The sequence below is a fragment of the Octopus bimaculoides genome, chromosome 3, assembly GCF_046866305.1.
Source record: "Octopus bimaculoides isolate indiv1 chromosome 3, ASM4686630v1, whole genome shotgun sequence".
NCBI classification, from domain to species: domain Eukaryota; kingdom Metazoa; phylum Mollusca; class Cephalopoda; order Octopoda; family Octopodidae; genus Octopus; species Octopus bimaculoides.
The window spans coordinates 151780807-151785806 of record NC_142930.1 but is presented as its reverse complement, the minus strand read 5'-3'; positions in this window follow the sequence as shown (position 1 = coordinate 151785806).

The window sequence follows — 5000 nt, the reverse complement described above, 5'->3', positions numbered from 1 at the left end:
GATGATGATGAAGATGAGGATGAGTCTGAGAATGAAGATAATGATGAAGATGATTATGATAACGATAATGATGTTAATAAATATAATAATGTATAATAAATATAATAATGTATAATAAATATAATAATATATAATAAATATAATAATATGATGTTAATAAATATAATACTACTAATATATACATACGGCGGCCTCTGATCAACACTTGTTTTTCTAAGCTCCTAGAAAATCGCCAAGAAACCCCTAAAAATCTGCGAATTCTATTATAAAGAAAACCCGAGAAAGTCTTAAATATCTTCCTGAATGACATAGAGTACACTTGAAGAAATTAAAGAAGTGAAATATAGTAAGGAGGAAGAATCTTTCTTTTACAAATGTATGAATTATAAACATTGCAAATATAACACGTGGACTTTACGAAAATTCTAAAATAACTTCGATATTCGACCAAAAAAGAAAAAGAGGAAAAAAAATCTGTCTGAATAACTTTTGAGTGAAAGTAACAAGACAAATTTACAGAAAAACCGTCTGGAATATATATATATATATATATATATATATATATAAGGGTAAAACAGAAGAAGTAGGAGCCTTTACGAACATCGAAAACATAAGCAATGTCTCCTATTTAGCAGCACATGGTATCACCATCGCTTGAAAAGAAGTTTAGAATCTTCCACTGCCTTGGAAATACCCATCTCTGGAAAAACTAGATAAGTATCTTTGTGTTCTGTTTATTTTCTGTCGTTTATTGAAAGCTTAATATTATTAGGGAAAATAGAAGGTTAAATGTACATAAGGTGTTTTCTGTTTTGCTTTTGACTTACGAGATTATTGTAGACAGGTTTAACTTTCATTATTCATGATTTAAGAGAATTTCTTTAGTTACAAATATATAATTGTTTGTTCCTTTATTTATTTATTTTTCCCTATCCAAGTCGAATCCTTTTTCAAGAGTTTATATAACTTCTCTCTCTCGCTCTCTTCTCCATCATACCGTCTTTTTCCCCCTTTCTCTATTGCTTCTCTCTAAATACGTAGATACACTCTCTATCTTTTTAGTTCATTCCATTATCCCATAATTCTTCTCTCAGACCCTTAATCTCTCTTCCACTGTTCTTCTCTTCACTTCTCTCTCTCTCTCTCTCTCTCTCTCTCTCATCACTTCTCTCTCTCTCTCTCTCTCTCTCTCATCACTATAAATACATAGACACAGACACTCTCTCTTTCTCTTTACTTTTCTCCTGACACAATCTTTCTCTCTCTTCTCTATTTCTTCTCTTCACTTCTCTCTAACACAGCCTTTCTTCTCTCAGACCCTCAACCTTTATCATAAATATATACCCCCCTCTCTCTCTGTCTTTTCACTTCTCTCTATCACAACGTCTTTCTTCTCTCAGCCTCTCAAATAGACACGAACATTCTCTCTCTCTCTCCCTCTCAACCTCTCGAATAGACACGAACATTCTCTCTCTCTCTCTCTCTCTTCCTCTCTTCTCTCAGTCACTCAATCTCTCTAAATATAGACACTTTCTTTCTCTATTTCTTTATTACCCTCCATCACACTGTTAAAATTAAATAAATAAATAAATAGATAGATAGATAAATTAATAAACTAACCACTAAAATGTCCAGAACCTGGAGAAGCATGGAATTGACATTGTTTTTGAGAGCCTGGCGCTGTGCTGAAGGAGAAAACCCAAATAATATAATCACTGCTGCACTGAAGAGCAATGGTTATACGAGAACATTAGCACAGATATAACGAAAGAAGCAGGAGTTTACACGTTCCTATGCTCTCATAAGATCCCATATCAGCACTCTTGATGCCATCTTTGATAATAAACACAGCAAAGATGACAAGGATGGAGGCACGGATGCAGATGAGGATGTCACCCCCACTCAAGAAAACAAAGAAGATTCAAGTGAGAAACCTGCTCGGAAAGTAAACCCGAGTGAAAATGCCCCTACCACCATCAAAACGAAAAACCATGGAGGTGAAAGGGCCAAGAAAGAAGAATTGAAAGCGGGCAAAACCAATAAATCAAAAGATGAAACAGCCAAAGAAAGAAGCAGACCTGGATATCCATATAACAAAAAGGATAGAAAGAGACAACACACACGAATGTGCAAATTCTACTTGAAAGGTGTCTGCTGGCATGGAGAGGAAGGTGCAGGCTGCCGTTTTGCACACCAAAGACCCCGCCACATAAACATGAAACAGGGCAGAAACCATCTGCCAAAAGGAAAGGATTACGCACCACCTACTCCAAAACGGAGGTACGCAGATGTAGTGCGTGCCAGAGACCAGACCTATCAACAACATGTTGTTGAAAGGGCAGCGGCTGAACAACAATCTTTTTTGTGCATGGCACAAAAGATGGTACAGCAGCTGACCTGGCTACAATCGCACAGATGGGACTATCCCCAATACGCAAGACCACCGCAGCAAATAGACCCAGGATGGGCACCACTGGCAACAACACACAACAACACACACATCACATCCATACTCTTACTGAACATCAGAGGACTGTTATCACTTAGTAACAGGACAAAAATCCCTTTCTTGAGAGACCTTGTTGCTTGCAATCAAGCCTTATGCATAGCACTTACGGAAACCCACCTGAAACCAGATATAGGAAATGCAGAAATACACATACCACAGTATGTTGTATTTCGGACTGACAGAAAAGAAAGGAGTCATGGTGGAGTTGCTATGTACATCCGCGAAGACCTCACACCCCAGGTCCTTTTGTCACACTCAAATTCAGTATGTGACACGCTAATTGTACATATAAGACAACTCAATGTAGTTATATGTGCTACATATCGCCCTCCAGATGCTCCAAATCATGTAGGCAAGTTTGAAGACTGCCTTACAAAAATAGAAGAAGTTCTAGACACATTAGAACAACACATAAGTATACTCCTTATGGAAGACTTCAATCTGCCCAATGTCAGATACGAATGACGCGATACGAACAAGGGCAGGTGAATTCCCTCCTGAACCTTGCCAACACTTTGTACATGGAACAAGTGGTACTCCAGCCAACCAGGGCAGGTAACATACTGGATCTCTGCTTCACAAATAATATGGATCTCATCCGTAATGTGAAAGTGACACCGACGCTACTCTCGGATCACAACATGGTAGAGCTGACCATGTACGGACCAAAGGAAGCCATGGACATTCAGCCTACAAGAAACTCTCAGAATCTTTCCAATTTGAACTTCAATAAGGCAAACTGGAAACAAATTGAGAAAGAGATCCTCAAACAAAACTGGCCTAAATGTCTCTCCTCACCGGACATCGACATGAAACTTAAACAATTCATGTCTGTAATGCAAGCCATATGCTACAAATGTGTCTCGGAGAGAAAGGCCACTGTACACAAGAACAAAATCCCCAGGGAGAGGAAAATTCTTATGAGACGGTGTACAAAAGTTTCAAATCGCCTAAACAAACAAATTGAAAGCAGTGAAAAGTCCCGTCTGAAAATACAACTGCTGGAGATTGAAAAAAATCTCCCACGTAAAAGAAAGAGCAGACAAAGAAGCCTGGGCTATAGACAACATAAAATCTAACCCCAGAGCTTTCTACAAGTTTGCCAAAGAAACAGCTTCAGTGCACTGCAGGATAGGGCCACTCCTTGAAAAAGATGGTGCACTAACAGGAAACCCAAAGAGGATAAGTGAAATACTAAATGATCAATTCAAAAGTGTTTTCACTCCACCCCTAGGGCACTTTCAAGTCAGCAATCCAACTGACTTTTTTACCACTGCAGATATAAAAGCAGAGGCAATGATGATTGATTACATCGATATAAAGGAAGACGATGTAATAAGGGCTATAGATGAATTGAACCCAAACTCAGCTACTGGCTCTGATGGATTCCCAGCAATCCTTCTAAAGGTATGTAAACGAGTCCTAGCAAGACCACTGCAGTCCCTCTTTCAGAGCTTCCTTGCATCTGGCAAACTCCCAAGAAAACTGAAGGAGGGGAAAATATGCCCTATTCATAAAGGAGGTAGCAGAGCGGAAGCCAAGAACTACAGACCTATCTCTCTCACCTCACACATCAGCAAGGTCATGGAACGAATAGTCAGAAGAAAAGTAATCGCCTTCCTTGAAGAAAATGACTTGCTGCCTGACACCCAACATGGCTTCCGACCAGGAAGAAGCTGCCTGACTCAGCTCTTACAACACTATGACTGGGTGCTGAAACAGCTACTTAACCACTCAAATGTGGAAGTGATATATCTCGACTTTGCAAAGGCCTTTGATAAAGTCGATCATGGAATGATATGTCACAAACTGCGTGAGCTCGGCATAGTTGGAAAAGTGGGAGAATGGCTTCATGACTTTCTGAAGGATAGAAGTCAGGTGGTAGTAGACAATGGGGCCACCTCCAATGATACACAAATAGTGAGCGGTGTTCCGCAAGGCACTGTTTTGGGACCACTACTGTTCATAATGGCCCTCTCAGACATGCCCTCAGCCACACAGAGAGCCACGGTCACAAGTTATGCAGATGACACAAAAGTCTCACAGGTAATACAGAACCCTGAAGACACTATGCACCTGCAATGTGAGCTGGATGAAATATACAAGTGGGCTGAAAAGAATAACATGCAGTTTAATGCTGAAAAGTTTCAACCCTTGTGCTATCAGCATGCAAAACTAAATGCAGTACCCATTAAATACACTGGATCTGGAGGGACTGCAATCCCAGAAGCAGAGACAGTGCGAAACCTGGGCATCTACATGAGTAATAATGCATCCTTTCATGTTCATGTTGCTAAATTGTCAATGAAATGCAGGCGACTGACCGGATGGATTCTAAGGACTTTTAGAACAAGAGATCAGGAAACCATGATGGTGATCTGGAAGACACTTGTTCTAAGCCACTTTGAGTATTGCTCTCAGCTATGGTCACCAACCAGTGTCAAATTAATCTCAGAACTTGAGGCAATCCAACGAAGCTACACGAAGAAGA